The 22,412-nt window shown below is 45.6% G+C and overlaps 1 protein-coding gene across 1 annotated transcript in view; it reads right to left on the reverse strand.

The window, feature by feature from the left end:
* SCAF8 (SR-related CTD associated factor 8) overlaps positions 1-22,412 on the reverse strand; it is a gene marked incomplete at its 5' end in the record, with an annotated part of 194,012 nt that overhangs the window by 8,638 nt on the left and 162,962 nt on the right.

Genomic DNA, 22,412 nt, shown 5'->3' on the forward strand with positions numbered 1-22,412 from the left:
ATCTGAGACCTGATGAGGCTGAGCGTCTGACCTAAAGTGGAAGCAGGTGATGACCAATAGAAATATCTGCAGAATCAACCTGATGCTCCAGGCCAGAAAGGAAAGGATCAAAGCCATATGGAGGGATAACTCCATACTGGAGGAACTCCAGGAACTGAATCAAAGAAACAGCTGATCATACTGAACCCACCAAAACAGGTGGAACTAATGTAGCGATCAAGGAATGAGTTAAAAAAAAAAAAAACCTCAGGAGAAACCTAAACAAAGACAGGTCGTGAAAAAAGTGTGTCAGTATAAAAAAGCCCTAAGCCTTAATAACCCATAGTTCCCTAAGATTAAGGGCAGATAAAGGAGAATCCTGAATTAGCTAGAACATAGCCTGCAATAGAGAATGTAACTCCTGAGTCTGCCAGAGAGCTCAGAAGTTTGTCCCACAGAATCAAACAAATTAAGGTATAGGGTGCAAGAAAGCACCTCCAAAAGGCTAGGCAAGGCATATAGAGTCTGGTACCAGACTCTTGAGTTGGAAACTACCAAAAAGCTCAAGGATGACATACACCGCTTGATATTCTTTTCTCCAGGTTAATGAGAGAAAATCAATCACCAGTCAACTTGAATCTCCACTCAACTACTGTATTCAGGTAACCACATCAGCTGTGGAGTGCAGTGGCGACTATTTAATTGGATGTGGTTGCTCATCCACTGACAATTTTACATCCGGTGATTTTAAATAAACATTTGTCAAACTGGGTGGTGCTCCCAGGGAAACCCACGGGTTAAATTTTGCCAGGTGTGGGGTGGTTAACCATAGCTGAAATCCTCCCTGGTATGTGAGAAATACCTCTGGAGAGATCTTGGAGTTTGCTAAAGAGCACTTCTGCCAATCCCTGGTGCATAGCCATAGGTCTAGGGATGGTCCTGAACCCAAAGATGCAACAAAAACACCAGTATTCATTGATCAAGGAACAGGAGACCTATCTGCATAACCAAGTGCATACATCTCAAATGTCGAAACAAGGGAAGAAAACCTGAAGCCCTTTCTCAAATGACTCAGAGTCCTTCAAGGAAGGAGGACCTAAACTTATTTGGGATACCCACAGCAGGAGACCACTGTGCTCTGACTGTTGAACCCGTGTGGGAACACGGGAACTTCCTCTGATGTCCTTGGCCTGCTAAGGTCTGAAGCAAATGTATAAGTGCACTAAATTTATTGAGAAAACTCCTGGGCCTCTCCTTCTTCACCTAACATAATAATAGCTGCTCTCACTTCTATGGACATCACACACCAACAAGCTTGAATATACATAGAAAAAAAATCAGCACTACCAAACATAAAACTTCAGCTGCTTATGCATAAGAGTATAATATTTATCAACTGAAGATTTATGTTAGGTAGCATCATTTTTACCAATGTGAAATTCTCCTTTGTAATCAAAGGCTACCGGGTGAGAAAGATGGTTGTCCAGTAAATCGCTCCCCAGGGGATGTGCATGAGGCCAATGCTCACAGTATTGTCCACTGCAGAGATCAGACTACTTTTCCTGATGCAGGAGGGACTCCTACTCATTATTGAGTGATAAAGATGCAGCAGTATTTTGATGGTGTCCAAACAAAATACCACCCAGAAGACTTGCCAAAGGCGAGATCTCATGAAGTAGAGGGAACCACCTGTTCTGGAATACCAGAAAACAGCCCCCCTCCACTTGTAGAAGTGGGGCACATCCTCAGGCAAAAGTCAGGGCGCTATCCAGAACAGACATGCGCATGTGCAAAGACACATGCCTGGCATGTATGCTATTGTCGTACATAGATGCAACCATTTGCGCAGAAACCTGCGCTGATGCATTGCATGCACTTCGATGAGCGCACGTCCCCCTCCAGAACCAGCCCCAAATGCCCTATTTAAAATGGCTGTAAACCTCAGACATAAAATATGACAAAAAGCACATCCTTCTGTACTGTGTATTTTTCTCTCTTCAAAGCACCAAGAGTAATTCATTCTGCTGCCTGGTTTCTCTGTTATCAGCATGAGTCACTTCTGGTAGCTTTTCCCAACACCAAGGGTTAAAAGAGGGAGCTGTAGCTGTTATCCACAGTTGCGCTTGTTCCCCGTATTGTGTCAAGGGAGTGTGCCCTTTCCTTCTAATAAGGGCTCAGAGCTGTTGGCTGTGTAAAGACGTAAGATCCACACACCATGCTCCTAGAACCCAGGAAAATTTGTTTCCGGTATATGTTTTCAGAACAATCTACAGAAGAAATGGCTGTAAACACAACATATGTAGGATAATTTGTTTCAGCTCTGTGTATCACCTAATGCTAGTCATTTCACTGGGTACATTTGAGGGTTTGCAACCACTTTTAACCACTTCAGCTCTGGAAGGATTACCCCCCTTCATGACCAGGCCATTTTTTGTGATATTGTACTGCGTGATTTAATGACAATTGTGCGGTCATGCAATGCTGTACCCAAATAAAATGTATGTCCTTTTCTCCCACAAATAGAGCTTTCTTTTAATGGTATTTGATCACCTCTGCGTTTTTTTTTTTTTTTTTGCGCTATATATTTAAAGAAAAAAAAACAATAGTTCTTACTTTCTGCATTAAAACATATCCAATAAAAATTTTTAAAAAATTCTTCATCAATTTAGGCTAATATGTATGGTAAAAAAAAAAGAAATCACAGTAAGCGTATACTGATTGGTTTGCACAAAAGTGTGTACACACTATAGGATTGTCATTTTTATTTATTTTATTTTTTTACTAGCTATGGCGGCGATCAGCAACGTATAGCGGGACTGCGCCAGACAAATCAGACACAATTACACTTTTTTGGGGACAAGTGACATTATTACAGTGATCAGTACTAAAAATATGCAGTCACTGTACTAATGACACTTACAGGGAAGGGGTTAACATCAGGGGTGATCAAGGGTTAAATGTGTTCCTAGGGAGTGCTTGCTAACTGTGTTGGGGTGCTTTTACTGTGGGAGGCAGAGATCTGTGTTCCTGCTTTGTAAGAACACAGCATTACAGCTTTCCTTTGTCACAGAACGGCGATCTTCCTTGTTTACAGAATGTCATTTTGCCTGTTTTCCGAACAGTCGCCGACAGACATCAAGTCCGCTGGACCTGCTGATTGGCTCCTGCTGTGTCCAACCTCTTGACAAATAAATCATTGGGATGCTGAATCTAGATTTAAGATGGTCACAGTGACCGGTGGCTCAATGTGTTCTAAGGCCTCTCGATAAATTCTGCAGGGTGTGGTACTGGAGCACGCTCATGAGGAATTATGCAAATAAGGCCACAAAGTCTTGAATGACTGCAATAGAGTCCACAAACACCACTGTAGGGACTCGGCCTCACCTAACAAAGCTGTGTGAGACTCGATGGTGTAGACCCTATAACTACAGGCTTCAGGAAACTTACACTGCAGGTTTAATTTCCCTAGGAGGATACCAAGTAAATGCCCCGGGAGTAGTTAAAGTATGAGCTAGAGTCACTTATAGTAGCAAAACTGTCCCATTTGTGTTTATGTACACACAAGCTGAGGCCACATGTTGGCTATGGAACTAGGCCCAAAGCACGAGGCAATGCTTCAGGTACTCCTAAATCCAAGTATCTGGTGTTGATGACCATGGGTGAGGACACTATAAAAGTACAATAGGAACTAAACAGAAATCAGTGTTCCTAATAATGCTTTGAAAAGCTGGTACTTTGCCTTGCAGGCACAAACTGTCCTTCAGTATTAACCTGTACCACGGTGAAAAGGTGCCCAGTGGTGCTATAGCGAGGTAGCTCCTGGTGCTTGGGCTGGACTGGCCTTCTTAGCAAAATGAGTCTTCTATAATTTTTTTTCTACAGAGCTGTGAAGGTGTCAAATCCCCTAGCAAAAAACAAACACTAGCAAAAAAAAAAAAAGAATTTGAGGCATGCTGGGAGTATGAGGGGCTGTGCTTGAATTGCCCACAATTTTTTGTTTGCCAATTACTCTTGTAGAGTGCAGTATAACCTGAATTCCTCTAAATGGTGGGGCTTTAACCACTTCAGCTCCAAAAGGTTTTACCCCCTTAACCACTTGCCGACCGCCGCAAGTACATATACTGCGGCAGTCAGCCCCTCACAGGCAAAGCGACGTATGGGTACGTCACTAGCCTGTGAGGCTCTAGGGAGCGGGCACGCTCCCGCTCGGTCACGGACACCCCCCCCCCCCCCCCGCGCGCGCGCGTGGCGGATCCGATGTCCGCCGGGCACTCGCGATCTTCCGTTAGAGCGGGAAAAAGGCAGGCGGCTGATGTAAACAAGCCGCCTGTCATTCTCCCCTGTGTAAGAACAGTGATCATACGGTTCTACTATGTAGGACCGTTGATCACTGTTCCTACACCTCAAGCCACAGCCAATCACAGTTAGAATCACGCCCCTAGGGACACACATAGTTACATACATAGTAGGTGAGGTTGAATAAAGACAATAGTCCATCCAGTTCAACCTGTGTAGGTGTGTGTGACTGTAATCATCTAACATAGCCCTTTATCTCCTGATCCTTGAGATGTAAGTCTAAGAGTCTTTTGAAAGTCACCATACTACCCGCAGAAACCACCTCTTGTGGTAGACAATTCCACAATCTTGTAGCCCTAACAGTAAAGAACCCCCCACGTTGCCTGAGGTTAAAACGCTTCTCCTCTAATCGCATTGTATGTCCTCGAGTCCTCATGCAATTCCTTCGAATGAACAGCTTTTTTTCTAAGCTGAGATCCCCATTAAGATATTTATAAATTGCTATCATGTCCCCTCTCAGACGTCTCTTCTCCAGGGAAAATAAATCGAGCGATTGCAGCCGCTCTTCATAGGTAAGGTCCTCCAATCCCCTAATTAGTCTAGTTGCCCTTCTCTGGACTCTCTCCAGCTCCAACACATCCCTCCTGAGGACTGGCGACCAGAACTGGACAGAATACTCCAGATGCGGTCGGACCAGAGTTTTATAAAGTGGAAGGATTATAGTCTTATCTCTGGAATACATCCCTTTCTTTATGCATGCTAATATTCTGTTGGCTTTGGAAGCTGCCGCTTGGCATTGCATGCTGTTGCCTAATCTATCATCAACCAAGACTCCCAGATCTTTCTCCATTTTGAGTCCACACACAACCCCTCCCTCTCAAAAAAAAAAGTTAACCCCTTCACTGCCAGTGTCATTTTACAGTAACAGTGAATATGTATAGCACTGAATACTGTATGTCACTGGTAACCCCAAAAGTGTCAAAGGGTCAGTCAAGGGTCTGATCTGTCCGTCGCAATGTCGCAGTCCCGCAAAAAAAAAAAAAAAAATCGCAGATCGCCGCCATTACGCATTAAAAAAAAAAACAACAAAAATTACAAAAATCTTTCCCTTAGTTAGTAAACGCAATAACTTTTGCGCAAACCAATCAAAATACGCATTTGCGATTTTTTTTTTTACCAAAAATATGTAGCATAAAACAAATTGGCCTAAAATGTTAAAAAATTTAGATTTTTACATTTTTTTTGGGGAATTTTATATTAAATAAATGTGAAAAATATTGTTATTTTTGCAAAATTGACACTCTTTTTTTGTTTATAGCGCATGATCAAAAAAAAAAAAAAAAATCGCACAGGTGATCAAATACCACCAAAAGAAAGCTCGGTTTGTGGGAAAAAAAGGACGTCAAATTAATTTGGGTACAACTTTGCACGACTGCGCAATTGTCCATTAAAGTCACGCAAAATAGGCCCTGATCAGGAAGGGGGTAAAATCTTCCAGGGCTTAAGTGGTTAATGACCAGGCCATTTTTTGAGATTCGGCACTGCGTTACTTTAACGAAAAAATTGGACGGTCGTGTATCCAAATACAATTGATGTCCTTTTTTTCCCTACAAATAGAGCTTTCTTTTGGTGGTATTTGATCACCTCTGCAGTTATAGGATGTCAGTTTTGTATCAAAGCAGTGTCAGAAAGTAACACTAACCCAACTCAAAATAGAGGGGCGGGTACTGCGTCTGTCAATGAACTTAAGAGAAAAAGATTTTACGGTAATTCAAAAATCCAGTTTTCGCTATCATTCATTGACGGACGAGGTTCTCTGATCCATATCAGTAGGGACGTCCCAAAGCAGTGCCATAAAATGAGGGGTGGGAACAGCAGAAAAGAAAAAGTCCCCAAGGCTAAACATAGCCAATCAGGCATCATAGGACTCAGCAGAACAAAAGATGAGGCCCACCTGAAACAAACCGTAAACACCCTCAAGGAAAGCCAAAAGCCCTCCAGCCAGCAGCCAGCAAAACTTTGCGGCCAAAATAGGCATCTGCAGATGCCAGCACATCCACCTTATAAAATTTGGTAAAGGTGTGAACAGACTACCAGGCAGCCGTCTTGCAACCTGGAGCACAGATGCCTGCCAGGCGAAAAGCCCAGGAAGCACTAGGCGCACGAATAGAACGCACCAAAACAGGGAAAGGTAGGACCTGACCCTCAATTGAATAAGCCTGCACCACCGTCTGTCCGATCCATCTGGAAATAGTCGCAGCAGTCCTGTTCATGAGCAGAGTACAGAGAGCGAGCCTGACTTACGAAAAATACTCAGTAGTTGCCAAGTACACCTTGAGTGCCCAAACTCTATCCAGAGTATGCAATGCACCTTCCTTAGGCTGTGAGGGCTTAGGACACAAGATGGTAATACAATGTCCTCATTCAAGTGAAACCCAGAAGCAACAATCGGAGGGAAGGATGGATCCGGACGAAGTACCACTTGTCTCCATGAACCAACATATAGGGAGAACGACAGGACAATGTCGCCAGTGCCGACACCTTGTGCGCAGAGGGACAGCAACCAAGAAGGCCACCTTCTGTAATAAGGTAGGCAGGGAATACCCTGGAATACTTGCAAAAGGAGGTTCTTGAAGAACTGACTGCACCAAATCAAGGAAGTACCAAGTGTCGCACCCCCTGGAAGAAGTCAAGCACCAGGGAATGGGCGGCCAACAGCCTTTGGAAGAAAATTGCCAAAGCCGAAACCTGACCCTTGACAGTACTCAAGGCCAACGTTTGATCAACCCCGCGTTGAAGAAAGCCTAGATCCGGGCCACCCAGTAAGAGCGAGGGGGAGCCCAAAGAGACTTACACCACGCAATATACAACTTTCTCGTATGATCATCCTAGAAGTCGCTTCCCACACTTCAAGCTGGGTGGAAATCACTGAAGCAGACAATCCCCTGTCCTTCAGCACCTGGCTTTCAACAGCCAAGCCGGCAAAGCCAGGAACCGTAAAGCCTGGAAGATTGGCCCTGGAGACAATAAATCCACTCAGAGGAAGTCTCCAAGGAGCGTCTGCGGCTTGCCTGACCAGGTCGGTGTACCAAGCTCAGCGAGGCCAGTCTGGAGCCACGAGAATGATCGGAATCCCTTCCGCCTTGATCCTGCGAAGAATTCTTGGCAGCAACTTGAGAGAAGAAAAGGCAGACAAGCAGCTGATACTGACCTTGGCCCATCGGTGACCGCTCTCACACGACCATGCCAGTGTCAGCCTTGCGCAGGTGACCATACTAAACTTCTCAGCATCGTTCACGTTGAACTTAGGGAATGTTCTTGCCTATGACAGAACCTATGGTGCAACCATTGCACCCGCCAGAGGGACCCGGGAGCGGGCCACAAACCTCTGCACTATCCAGTAGATGCGACGCCAGCAGGTCCACGTCTGGAGTGCCCCAATGAAGGCACAACCGCTGGAACACCCCTGGATGAGGGGACCATTCCCCTGCATCCAAGGCCAGTTGACTAAGGCAATTCGCTTGCCAATATTTCACAGTGGAGAGAGCTGGAACAAAGCACTCTTCCCAACGAAGAATGCCTGTTACTGAAAGTCCAGAGAGCTTGGATTTTAGTCCTGTTCGAGAAGGATTGCCTTCTGGGGGATCCTTGAGAGAGATTGAGGGAAAAGCACCGTCTCGAAAGACGACACCAACAGCCACAGAACTCGCAGGCAGGTCCTAAGGGACGACCATGTGCTGGACAGTAACAGTTGAACGGCAGTCTGAGGTTCCAAGAGTGTTTTCCCGGAGGGAGAAAACACCATGACTGAGGACGAGTCCAAAATCAAGCCTAGATAGTCCAGTCTCATGGAAGGGACCAAGGATGACCTCTGAAGGTCCAGAACCTACCTGAACTCCTCCAGAGTTCTCATGGTGACTTCTAAATTAGTTGTCAGAATCGTAGGGGACTCCACACGGAGAAGCAGATCGGCCAGGAAACCAGGACCGATACACCCCGCTGCCGCAACAGTGCCAGGACCAGAGCCAACACCTTTGTGAAGACCCGAGTAGCAGAAGCGAGACCAAGGGTTAACGCCACAAACCGATAAGAGATCCTACCCAACGGCAAAAACAGAGAACCCGTTGGTGTCCTAAACATAACAGGATGTGAAGGTAGGCATCTTGAGGTCTATGGAAGCCAGGAATCCCCCTGATGTAGGGAAGCCACCATCGTGCGAACCGATATCATCTTGAATTTTTGATCAGCACGGAACCATCAAAGGGCCAGTACAATCCAATTGTCAACCACTCCTATAAGTAGCACTATATGTTTTTTTATATATCTATGTAATGTGTTGATGAGCCAGCATGTTTTCTGGCCATATGTATTGTATTCAAATGTTAAATGTCGAGGAATTGACACTGGTTGAGAGCTTTTTGCAATCAACATTTCAATAAAGCATTTTAATATATTGTATTATACTATTTGCCATATGGTTTATGTCTGTTACCTTTAAAGACCCATCCACCTAAGGGGGGTTTTCTTCTAAATCTAAGTATACACCAGACAACCACCGCCGAAACCGACAGGTGACCCATATAAAGGAGCCTTGTCCAGCGCGGCATCGCAAACAAATTGCAGCCCCTGGGCCAGCTGGTCCAACAGCTCCCCCAGTGCAGGAGGGACTTGCCCCTCACCAAGACACGGCGTTGGAACTCCGCCCATCAGGCAGAGCCTGCGTGACAGGGGCAATCATGAACACTTTTCCCAGTGCAGATCCCGCCAGGGAGTACAGATCGTGGGCCACAGCCCGCGTCATCCTATCCCCAAAGTCCTTAAAGGACAGGGATTCCTCCACCGGAACAACGGTAGTCCTATCCAGCCTAGAGACCGTATGTCCATCATAGGCAGAACCATCCACTTTACCAGAGACACCTCAAAAGGGTAACGTCTAGCAGCTGCTTAGACACCCCAGGGGAGTGTCTCAGACGGTCCCATCCTACATGAGCATGCTAGCAAAATAAGCTGCTCCAGATGGCATGAGAGTGCCACATGCTAACTGCGCCTTAGGTGCAACTGCCGCTGCGTCCTCCAAATTGCAGGGTATCACGCACTGTAAAAAACAGTGCATCCACCAGCGCCCGTATCATGTGCGGCCGCGGGGTAGAAATGTCATCCACAGTCCGAGGAGACAGTGCGCGAGGTAACAGACTTGGCAGGGAGGCCCACATCTGAGGCTGATTCGGACTCAGAATCCGAAGCATCAGATGAGGCAGGGGTAGGTGGAGAAAACGTTTCAGCGCACCTCCCACCTCCACCCGGGCCCAAATGCTTCCCGAACCACCAAAAAAGCATTGATGGACAGTGGAGATCCGGAAGGCCCTGCGGCCTTTGTGAGGTGGTCAGGTGAGGACACATGGCCTGCAGGGTCCATACTGAACCTGGGGAACCTGCCAGCAAAATTCGCAAAAAATTACAAAAATTCCTTTTTTTTTTAAATTTCTAATTAAAAGAAGCGGCCCCACAGTGCTACATCGCCCCCCGGAGGTCAGGCATGTGCTAATGAACCCCCACAGAGAGAGAGGGGGAGAGAGAGAGAGAGAGATCACCCTCAATAACCACTGTCCCCAGATAAGCAATCGGATTAGGAAGGTCTCAGCGGTGGCTCAATGAAAGGAAGTGAGCCAGGAAGCTGCCCGGGGTGAAGGGAGGGGCTCCTCCCACCAAAAGAACGCCTCCAGGCACACCCACCGGCCTTCACAGCTAAAAATCCACCGCAAAATGGCCAAAAATAGGTGTACCAAGATGGCCACCACCATAGGAGCAGACGAGGCTACAGGAAAATGGTGGGAACGCGGTAACCAGTACCCACAGGGGGACCCCCCAGCCAGGCCATCTAACACCAGCCAGCTGCAGGAACCTCACTGAGCCCCCTTCCCCCCCGGCACGATCGGTCAAGCGCCACGGACGGCGCACTCCCCGCCCCCCCTGTGCAGCCAGCAAACGAGGTCCCAGCCCCAGGTAGGCCGAAACAGTTCGCCACATGGAGGGGACACAACAGGACAAAGGGAAACCCAGGAGTGTGAGGGTCCGACCATCCCATTGGCGGGCACCATCTCCTGACAGGACCCCACGCCCCTGAAGTGGGGGGGGCTGTCGGCCAAAAAAGAACGCTGCGACATAAGCCTAGACCCTGTCGTGTGCGTCCTGGTGAGACGTTTAACTCGCGGGGCAAGTCTCCGTCCAGTGGGACTATGTCGCGGCCGACCCAGCGTGGAGCTAAGGCCTGCATGCGCTCGCTGGCCAGACCACTGGATCTAGATTATCCAGCCCGTTGCCCAGCCCGGCATAGTTGCTTGAAGATCTCACAGGAAAAAATTTCGGAGAAAAAGGCTAGCTAAAAAAATAAAATCTACATTAAAAAAATACTTGTATGTAACTAGGTCCTTACTCCTGACTAGGCAGATTAAAACTGACATCCTATGCAGGAAGAGAGAGGGTGTACCCTCCGGAACTGCCCATAGGCGTAGCCAGAACTTTTTTCTGCCTAGTGTCCTACTCCTGTAGGGGGCAGTATAACCCTACTGATATGGATCAGAGAACTGCGTCCGTCAATGAACAATAGAGAAATTTGCCTTTACCAAGCCCAATAGGGCTAACTCTCCGAGGGGGTACAGAGACAGGTGTGTCTAGCTCCATTTGTAAGAGTGTCAATAGGTTCTGGGTCAGTGGTGGCAGACGCAAGTTATTACACTGGCGGGTGGCCTGTGGTAGGGTAACGAGACCAGTGTGAAACCCAAACAAAAAAACATGCGCTAAGTAAAGCGTAAGCAAGGGAGAGGGGTGTGAGGAGAGACAGTGAACCAACCATTGTACGCTTAGTCAGGTGGTGTTGAGAGTGCATGTGGATTTGGGGTGAGCTCGATAGCAGATAGCACAGATGTATACCATGCGACATTGGCTGTAAGTGCAGGTGGTGTAATTGAAGTTATTGCATATCTGTGCCTTTCCGAGCAACTTAATAGGCCAACCTAACTTATCCACCTGAGAGCGCTGTGTAGGAGTGAGAAGAATGCCTTGTGAAGCCCTAGAGGTAGAAGGGAAAACTGGTGGCACCCAGAATCTGAGCTGGGACACCAATTAGCCTTGTGAGTGGAAGACTGAAAGACAGCATAGCAGAGAACGTAAGCTGGCGAAATGGCAGCAGAACAGCTCCATACCTATGTTGCTCCAGTTGGTAACAACCTTAAACTGCGTGAGCTTGGCTGCTGTTTTAGCAGCGAAAAAGAACGATAGTTGCAAAATGTGAAGCCCCATATTTGTAACCCAAATCCACAACAGAATGAATATGAAAATCCAACTCTTCCCTCCTGTTGGGACTAAATGAATAAAACATCTCAGAAGATGCCAAAGGCCAGAACAAATTCCTGGATGGACAACTTCCTGTTGAGCCTAGGGTATTTGGACTTAACCACGACTGAAATGTCCCTGCAATCAGACTTGTTGTCAGCAAAAATGAGGAGTGAGGCTAAGTTCATGTCCTTTCCCTCTAGAATATCTTTTTTAATGTTGGCTGGGATGAAGTGTGCTGGATAAATGGTGGGGTTGCAATCTGACGTACCTGCAATCGGGACTGCTGACACTGGAACTGCTACTACCCCCAATGTAGCTGCTGCAGGATGGGATTCTAAGACCTCCACTCTGGTTTGGATGTCATTGATAGATGTGGATAAGGTGTTGATCATCACGTGTAACTGAGTGAGCGCAGTGGACTGTAGAGAAACTGGTTCCGAGCTAGGTCCGGCTGCTGATGGGGGCGGAAACAATAATTTAAACAGCTCTGCTTTTGGAGCAGTGACCAGGTAAGGAATGTCTCTACGCTGTAGTTCTGCCATAAGCTTTGGAATGGTCCAGCTCCTCAGGTTTTGGGCAATGCTGTGCTCCGAACCCCTGGTGGGTGTAGGAGGGGCAGAAGCGGAATTGTTGCTGTGAGAATCCCAGGACATAATCCAGCTACAAAAAAGGTATGTGTTAAGAGAAAGTCGAGAGTAGGTGCAGTTGGAAAAAGAAAGAAACAGAAACAGAGTATTGTGAGAAATGCATGAGTTGAACAAATTACAAAATGGCAAATTTGGAAGAATCATGAAAATCATGTGATATGAACAGACCAACTGCAGGAACCATAGGCCCAGGGCCTTCTGGGCGGGGGAAAACCCAATGTCTGGTAACAACCTATTGTAGGCATGTAACAATTTAGCAACCGGATGAACGTATGATTGATTGATGCAACAGCTTGTACTGCCCCCAAGCTAACTGATTGCAACAGTCCAGCTTGTAAAAAGGAGGCAACCCTCAAATAAAGAACAAGACAGTACCTAAACCGCCAATTATCAAAACACCAAAATAGTGTGTGTTAAGTAAACGATAATGCAAAAAAGATATGCAAAACAAAAAAAGAGAGATAAAAAAGAAACAACTTTAAATTTAACACTACACACCTGAAATACTGTGGTAAGAAAGAAAATTCCCAGATCCTAGCTGTGATTGCTCAGACAACCATTAGAAGGTAGCCTGAAAATAGGCGACATAGCTGAAGGCCCAAGGTCTAATCCTACAACAAAAATAAAGAAACGTGTAATCCCTGAGCCCCCCCCCCCCCCCCCATTATATTATATCCTTATATATGTATATTTTCCAGATAAAAATCTGGGTAAAATCTGAATAAATTATGGAGACATAGTAGCTAGATGATGAGTAGCTGACAACTAATGATCTGAAAAAAGAAAAAGACAGAAATATGAATGACTCGATCGTGGAATATGTATGCGAGTGATTGCACTAATTTGCGAGTTTGAAAATGCGTGAGTTCGACCAAGGAGCCTTGTTGAGGAAGGCTGACAGAAACTGAAAGTGTGAACTTGTTTGAAATCACCATGCAGATGAACAAAAAATGAAATAGGAAACCGACAAGGATGAGTGTGAAAATCAGAATGTGAGGAAGCAAAAAGGGGTCATAAGTTCGTGACAGAACGTATGAAAGGAAAATGGGGAACATGCAGAGTTAAAAACGAAACTTCAAACTGTGCTGCATGACATACGGCAGCTGAAAAGCAAGATTCGACCGAAAAAACGAGACAACGAAAACTGAACACAAAAAGAAAATGAGAAAGGACAGTGACAAAATGAACATCAAAATGAACATCGCCTGTCTGCACAAGAAAATTTGACTGTCTTGTCAATGGCTACGAGTGAGATTCCGAAACAAAGACAGGCGGCTACTCTAGAAAGCACGAGGATGAGTCGGCTTGATGATGACAAGACGTATCGTGCACCAAAAACCGACAGGGAGATAGGAAAGTAAGTGGAATATATATACCCCCCCAAACTCCTCCCATAAATTCAGGCCATCATGCTAGCCTTCTTATAGAACACACACACACACATGTTGGACAAAAATATGTAAACACTATTTGATTTGCAGGTGTGAAAGTGACAACATGTTTTGCATTGAAAGCGATATAACATTCTTTGTGTGATGTGTTATGAGACACCTAGCTAACAGGTGGGAAGCCTCACTTTTGTCATTCACTGCAAGTAATACAGTCATGTCAGAGCTTACAGTTTCAAAGAGGGCAAATTGTTGGTGCCTGCTTAACTGTTGCCTCTCTGACTGTTGTTGCCAATTTATTTGCAGTGTCAAGAGGTATAGTTTTAAAGGTTATGACAGCATATACAGTTTTCCGGAAAACGTCTGAAAAGCATAGGCGCTGTCGGCATAGTCGACTGACCGATAAAAGACAAAAAAGGACATTGCACAGGATTGTGAACAGGATTTTTGCATGAAGAATGGTATCAGATTCCGTTATCCACCATCCAAGACTTATATTTGTCAATTCCCAGGAGAATTCAGACCGTCTTGAATGCCAAAGGTGATTTAACATCATATTAGGTAACAATGTTGTTATTTTACCATAGTTGTCTAGTTGTCTCCAATTCTTTATACAACTGGTGTGGGTGTGTGTGTGTATATATAATATATATATATATATATATATATATACACACGCACACACACACAGTGGATATCAAAAGTCTACACACCTCTCAGGTTAGGTTTCTGTGATGTAAGCAAATGAGACAAAGATACATCATTTCTAAACTTTTTCCACCTTTAAACTGTATAACTCAATTGAACAACAAACTGAAATATTTTAGGTGGAGGGAAGTTAAAATAAAAACAAATAATACTTTGTTGAAACACCTTTTGATTTTATTACAGCACTCAGTCTTTTTGGGAACGAGTGTATCAACATGGCACATCTTGACTTGGCAAGATTTGCCAACTCTTCTTTGCAAAAACACTACAAATCTGTCAGATTGCGAGGGCAGTTCCTGTGAATAGCCCTCTTCAGATCACCCCACAGATTTTCAATCGGACTCAGGTCTAGGCTCTCTGGTTCATTCCAAAACTTTAATCTTCTGGTGGAGCCATTTCTTTGTTGATTGGGTGTATGCTTTGGGTCGTTGTCATGCTGAAAGTTGAAGTTCCTCTTTACGTTCAGCTTTTTAGCAGAAGCCTGAAGGTTTTGTGCCAATAACGACTGGTATTTGGAAATGTTCATAATTCTAATTTTTTTTTTAAAGGGGAAAAGAAAAATATATATATATTTTTTTTAAAGAGGAATTTAAAACTTTTTGAAAGGGATTTTTTTTCTTTATATCCCCCCTCGCCCCTGCTGAGCCCCATGTCTCTAACTCTTTTCCCTCCTCATCTTTAGGAAATGTAGTGACGCTAAGCAGGAGGAGGGGAGGAGGGGGAAGAGAGAGGAGGGAGAGAGAAGAAATTTAAAATGAAATGGTCTGTCAGGACAGGAGGAGCGGGAGCAACGTCCTCCAATCACTCTTGGATTACTATCCTAGATAGGAATACGCTCTGAGATCCAGAGAGCCTGGAGAGCGAAATAACATTAGTTAAAAAAAGGAGGGACTTTCCCTCTCTTTAGTAGGTTTCTGGTAATGTGTTTTTTTTTTCTTTTTCTCCCTTCCTTTTGTTTTTTCCTTCCCTTTTTCCCCTTCCATGTATAATAAATGAGATAATGGAAACACTACGAATTTATACAGTAAACGCAAAAGGACTTCATATTCCTGAAAAAAGAAGAATTCTCCTACATGATTTAAAACGCCTAAAAATTGATATAGCTTTTTTACAGGAGACACACTTCCGAGACCGTAAAATACTAATCATGAAAAATTGATTTTTCCCTCTATCCTATCATGCTACAAACATAGATACAAAATCTTAAGGAGTCTCTATTCTAATCTCAAAAAACGTATCTTGGAAATGTGAACAAATAATTAGAGATCCTAATGGACGCTTTCTATTTATGAAGGGTTACATAGGAAATGTTAAGATCACCCTAGCCACATTTTATGTACCAAATAGCCAACAAGAAAATTTTATAGAGAGAAACATTGACAAATGATTAGAATTTAAAGAAGGGCACTTAATACTAGGAGGAGATTTTAACATTCCATCAATACCAACAGAAGATACATCTCAGGGAACCTCTTCTATATCAGTGAGGACTCGAAAAAATATTTCAAAATGCCTGTATAAAGCCCAACTATGGGACGCATGGCGCTTACTACACCCTGGGGAAAGAGATTATTCTTTCTATTCACCTGTCTATCAGTCGTATTCCCGAATAGATTATTTTTTTATTCCTCATAATCAATTACAAGCAATTAGAAGCATACTAATAAATGTGATTACTTGGTCTGATCATGCCCCTATTGTTTTGACTTACGAAATAGCAGATAGACAAGACAGGGGACAAAAGACATGGAGATTAAATGAAAGCCTGCTGCAGGATGAACTTGTTACGACAGAAATTAAAACAGAACTGGAATTTTTTTTTTCAAACTAACGCTACGGCAGACTCTGACCCAGGAATAGTATGGGAGACGCAGAAAGCGGTAATTAGGGATATTCTAATAAAACATGGAGCCAGGATTAAAAAACAATGTACAGAAAAATTAGAATCCCCATTATGGAATCTATAACAATTGGAAGCTTTACATAAACATAATGTTTCCCCAAATACAGGGAAAGATCTTATGATAATAAGGAGGGAAATTAATGATTTACTTTCTTACAAAGCAAAAGCAGCAATACAAATAGGCCGTAAAATTACATATGAAGCAGGAGATAAATGTGGTAAAATACTAGCCAGGTCCTTGAGAGAACATAAGCTAGCATCATATATACCACAAATTGTAACAAGGGCAGAAAGCCATACTCCCTAAACAAATAGCTCAAGAATTTAAATTATACTATATGTTGCTGTATAATCTGCAATCTCCAACTCCGGGAAACAACCCGAAATGAAGGAATATTTGACTGCATCGCGGATGCCATGTCTGACTGAAAGTGATAGGCAGGCCCTGGAGTCGGAGATAACAGAAACAGAACTGGCAGAAGCAATAACCAACACTAAGGCAGGAAAAGCCCTAGGCCCAGACGGGTATACAATCCAATACTATAAAATTTCTTCCGCAATTGGGGAGGCACTTGGTAGAAACATTCAATAGGTGGGGAATAGGAAATAAAATCCCAAAGGAGACATTACAGGCACATATAACGGTCATTCCAAAAGAAGATAAAGACCCTACATCTTGCTCAAGTTATAGGCCGATATCTCTGTTGAATACAGCTCTTAAACTCTTCACAAAGATATTGGCTACTAGAATCCAAACATATCTTCCGCAATTGATTGATCTAGACCAGGTGGGTTTTCTCGCCTCCAGGGAGGCACGAGACAACACAATAAAAGGTACTAAATTTGATACAAATAGCGAGACAGAAACATACAGAGAGTATAATAATTAGTATTGATGCGGAGAAAGCATTCGATAGAGTCCGATGGGACTTTATGTTTGCTGTTCTCCGCTATATTGGTATAGGAGAGGTTATGTTTAATTGGATTACTCAAATTTACTCAAATCCATAGGCAAGAGTAAGGGCAAATGGTGTCCTATCTGAAGACTTTCGGATTCAGAATGGGACTAGGCAAGGATGCCCCCTTTCGCCTATTATCACTGGAACCTTTCTTGTGTAAAATAAGGCTAAATCAGGATATCACAGGGATTAAAGTGAGACAAACGCAATACAAAATATCAGCGTTTGCTGATATGTTTTCTTTAACAAACCCAGTAATATCGATACCAAATCTCCTATCCGAATTTAGAGAATATGGAGTTCTGTCCAACCTTAAAATTATTTAAATAAATCGGAAGTAATGGGAGTGGGGGTCACACAACTAATGATACGACAAATACAATCAAGTTTCAAACTGAAATGGACTGATGAAAAGTTTAAATATCTAGGCAGTCTTATACCATCTAAGCTCTCTCAAGTGTTTAAACATAACTTCCCCCCCTTTTGAAATCTATACGAAACCAGCTACAAAACTGGAGTAGTGGAGCTCACTCATGGTTTGGGAGATGTAACATAATTAAAATGTGTATACTCCCAAAGTTCTTATACTTATTCCAAACCTTGCCAATAAATACCCCATCTACCTACTTTAACCACTTTCCAACCGGGCCATAGCCGAAAGATGGCTACAGCGCGGTTGTCTAGTTCTGGGAGGGCGTACATGGATGTCTTCTCAGAATCGCGCTCCCGCGTGCCCCCTGGGGTGCGCACATGGGAGTGTCCGTGCTCACCGGGTCCCGGGGACCCGACGCATCACGGATCGCAGTAAAGGGCCAATGAGAGCGGTCCTTTACCACGTGATCGCTCCGTCCAATGACGGAGCGATCACTTCACAACAAACCGGCGCATGTCCGGTTCATTTCTCTCCTCGCACGCTGTACATAGCAATCGGTACAGCGTGCGAGGAGAGGAGAGAACCTGCAGCTGCACGCCTCCTCTGCGCCCCATATGTGCCTCATCCGTGCCCCATCTGTGCTGTGCCCCATCCATGCCTAATCTGTGCCCCATACATACATCATCTGTGCCACCCATGCCTCCTCAGTGCCTCATCTGTGTGCCTGCCCATGCCACCTCAGTGCTAATCCGTGCCACATCAGTGCTTATCCGTGCCACATCCATGCCATGTCAGTGCTCATTCGTGCCACACCCTTGCCACTTCAGTGCTCATCCATGCCACGTCAGTGGTCATCTGTGCCACGTCAGTGCTCATCCACGCCACATCAGTGCTCATCCATGTGCCTGCCCATGCCACCTCAGTGCTAATCCGTGGCACATCCATGCTCATCCATCCCCACGTCAGTGCTCATCCGTGCCACATCCATGTCAGTGCTCATCCGTGCCACATCCATGCCACGTCAGTGCTCATCCGTGCCACGTCAGTGGTCATCCGTGCCACGTCAGTGCTCATCCATGCCACATCAGTGCTCATCTGTGCCACATCAATGCCACGTCAGTGCTCATCCATGCCATGTCAGTGCTCATCTGTGCCACATCCATGCCAATTCAGGGTGCTCATCTGTGCCTCATCCATGCCACGTCAGTGCTCATCCGTGCCACGTCAGGGCTAATCCATGCCACATCAGTGCTCATCAGTGCCAAATCCATCCCACGTCAGTGCTCATCCGTGCCACATCAATGCCATGTCAGTGCTCATCCGTGCCACATCCATGCCACGTCATTGCTCATCTGTGCCATGTCAGTGCTCATCTGTGCCACGTCAGGGTGTTCATTTGTGCCTCATCCATGCCACGTCAGTGCTCATTCGTGCCACATCAGTGCTCATCAGTGCCACATCCATCCCACGTTAGTGCTCATCAGTGCCACATCAGTGCTCATCAGTGCCACATCCATGCCACGTCAGTGCTCATCAGGGCCACATCCATGCCACATCAGTGCCTCACAAAATTGTAATGGGAAGTCAGGAAATGCCGATGCTCCCTGCATGTTGGGCCTCTGTATTTGGTCAGGCTGTGGAAAAGTGTCACATATGTGGTATCGCCATACTCAGGAGGAGTATAACAGAATGCATTTTGGGGTGTAATTTTTTGCTATGTGCATGTTATGTGTAAGAAATGTCTTATAAATGGACAACTTTGTGTAAAAAAAAAATCGGATTTTTGTAAGATCTTACCGTAAAATCCTTTTCTCTTAGCTCATTGACAGACGTAGTCTTCTTGATTCACAAGAACTGGGTTATGTTGTCTCCGCAGGAGTAGGACTAGGCAGAAAAGAAAAAACGTTCTGGCTCCACCCTAGGGGCAGTCCCAGAGGGTATATCCTCCCTCTCTCTGCTAAAAGGCATCAGTTCTGTCACAAAGCAGCAACAGAGAATTTAACCCAACCCATTTCAATGATAGAGGGGCGGGTACTACGTCTGTCAATGAGCTAAGAGAAAAGGATTTTACGGTAAGATCTTACAAAAATCCGATTTTCTCTGTCGCTCATTGACAGACGTAGTCTTCTTGATTCACAAGAACTGGGACATCCAGAAGCAGTGCCACAAATGAGGGGTGGGATTGACAGAAATCAAAATCCAATCTAGAAGGCCCAACCGGAGCCAAACTAGAAGTTTTAAAGGCTCATTATAAACAAAGAATGAGACTCAAATAAAAATTCCAACGGAAAAAACCCTCGAGGTAGACCACTGGTCTCCTCAAATGGCGGCCTGCAAAACCTTGCGGCCAAACGAGGCATCAGACGATGCCATTACATCAACTTTATAATGTTTTGTAAAGGTATGCACCGATGACCAGGTAGCCGCCTTGCACACCTGGACCACTGACGCCTGATGGCGAAAGGCCCATGACGCACTAAGTGCCCGAGTGGAGTGCGCCTTAACAGGGAACGGGGGCTCCCGACCCTTAATAGAATAAGCCTGTACCACTGTCTGTCTGATCCATTTGGAAATAGTCGCGGCAGATGCAGGCAACCCCTTTTTGGGTCCATCCGGGATCACAAAAAGTGAATCCGTCTTGCGAAACGAGTCTGTCGTTTTCAAGTATACCCTGATCGCCCGGACCACATCCAAGGAGTGTAAAGCAAACTCCCGAGGATGACTGGGCTTAGGACACAGGGAAGGTAATACAATTTCTTCATTCAGATGAAATTCTGAAACCACTTTTGGTAGGAGGGATGGATTCGGACGAAGAACCACCTTATCTCTATGAACCACCAGATATGGGGAACGACAAGATAATGCGGCCAGTTCTGACACCCTGCGTGCAGAAGTGATAGCCACCAAGAAGGCCACCTTCTGGGACAACGTAGGTAGAGGAATCTCCCTAATATCTTCAAAGGGAGGTTTCTGAAGAACCGACAATACTAAATTAAGATCCCAGGGTGGTAACGGCGCGCGCACTGGCGGAGCCAGATGTCGCACCCCATGGATGAAATTCCGCACCAAGGAATGAGTAGCCAAAGGCTTCTGAAAGAAGATAGCTAATGCTGAGACCTGACCCTTGATAGTACTCAAGGCCAGTTTCTGCTCAACCCCTTGTTGCAGAAAAGCTAATATTCGACTAACCGAATAAGACCGTGGACGGAACCCCAGAGGTTCACACCATGCAATGTAGGACTTCCATGTGCGATGATAAATCTTTCTGGAAGTCGCTTTCCTTGCTTTAACTAGAGTAGGAATAACTGAAGCTGACAATCCCTTGTCCTTCAGCACCTGGGTCTCAATAGCCAGGCCGTTAAAGCCAGCGATCGTAAAGCAGGATGGAAGATCGGTCCCTGAGACAGTAGGTCCTCCCTGAGAGGAAGTCTCCACGGGACGTCCGCCACCAGTCTGACCAAGTTGGCGTACCACGCTCGGCGAGGCCAGTCCGGAGCTACCAGGATTACTGGAATTCCTTCCTCCTCTATCCTGCGAAGAAGTCTTGGCAGTAACCCGAGAGGAGGGAAGGCATACATTAGCTGGTATTGCCCCCACGGGGCGATCAGTGCGTCTGCGGTCTCTGCTAGAGGATCGCGGGAGCGAGCCACGAATCTCTGTACTTTCCTGTTGAATCGTGATGCCAACAGATCCACATCCGGGGTGCCCCAACGTAGGCACAACTGGTGGAAGACTTCTGGATGGAGGGACCATTCCCCCTGATCCAGAGTCTGACGGCTGAGATAATCTGCCTGCCAATTTTCCACCCCCGGAATGAACACCGCAGAGATCGCTGGAACAAATCGTTCCGCCCAGCGAAGAATGCAAGCCACTTCCTTGGCCGCTCGGACACTCTTGGTGCCCCCCTGGTGATTGACATAAGCCACGGCCATGGCGTTGTCCGACTGGATCCGAACCGGGCTGCCCTGGAGCTGCTCGGTCCAGTGAATCAGACAAAGTCTGATCGCTCACAGTTCCAATACATTTATCGGCAACCTGGATTCTTCCGGGGACCAAAGTCCCTGGACAGATAACTGACCGAGAATTCCTCCCCATCCGGATAGACTGGCATCCGTGGTCACTATCGTCCAATATATTGGCAGAAATGACTTTCCCTGGCTGAGCATCGGAGACCGAAGCCACCAGACCAGAGACTCTCTGGTCTGTTTGCTCAATCGGATCCGATTGTCCAGGGATTCCGGATTCCGATTCCATCTGAGAAGAATCTCTTGCTGAAGAATTCGGGTATGGGACTGGGCAAATGGGACTGCTTCGAAGGAAGCCACCATCAACCCCAGAACCCTCATGCAAGTTCGAAGAGAAGACCAGCTGTTGGATAGTAACAACTGGACTGCTGATTGAATCTTCCGGAGTTTCCCTACCGGAAGGAAAACTCTTGTCCTGACTGTGTCTAGAATTAGACCCAGATATTCGAGCCTCTGGGTGGGAACCAGAAATGACTTTTGCTGGTTCACCAGCCACCCGAATTCCTGTAAAGAAATTATAGTAATTTCTATGTTTTGTAGCAGGGTCTGAGGAGACTCTGCATGAAGCAGGAGATCGTCTAGGTAACCTAGAATCGATATGCCTCTTTGGCGCAGTAGTGCCAGCATTGGGGCCAACACCTTCGTGAAGACCCGAGGAGCCGTGGCGAGACCGAAAGGTAACGCCACAAACTGATAGTGGTTCTCTTCTACGGAAAAGCGTAGAAACCGCTGATGTCCTGCGAAAATGGGAATGTGAAGATAGGCGTCCTTGATGTCTATGGACGCTAGGACATCCCCT

The sequence above is a fragment of the Pelophylax lessonae genome (genome assembly GCF_965119305.1).
Source record: "Pelophylax lessonae genome assembly, chromosome: 3".
NCBI classification, from domain to species: Eukaryota; Metazoa; Chordata; class Amphibia; order Anura; family Ranidae; genus Pelophylax; species Pelophylax lessonae.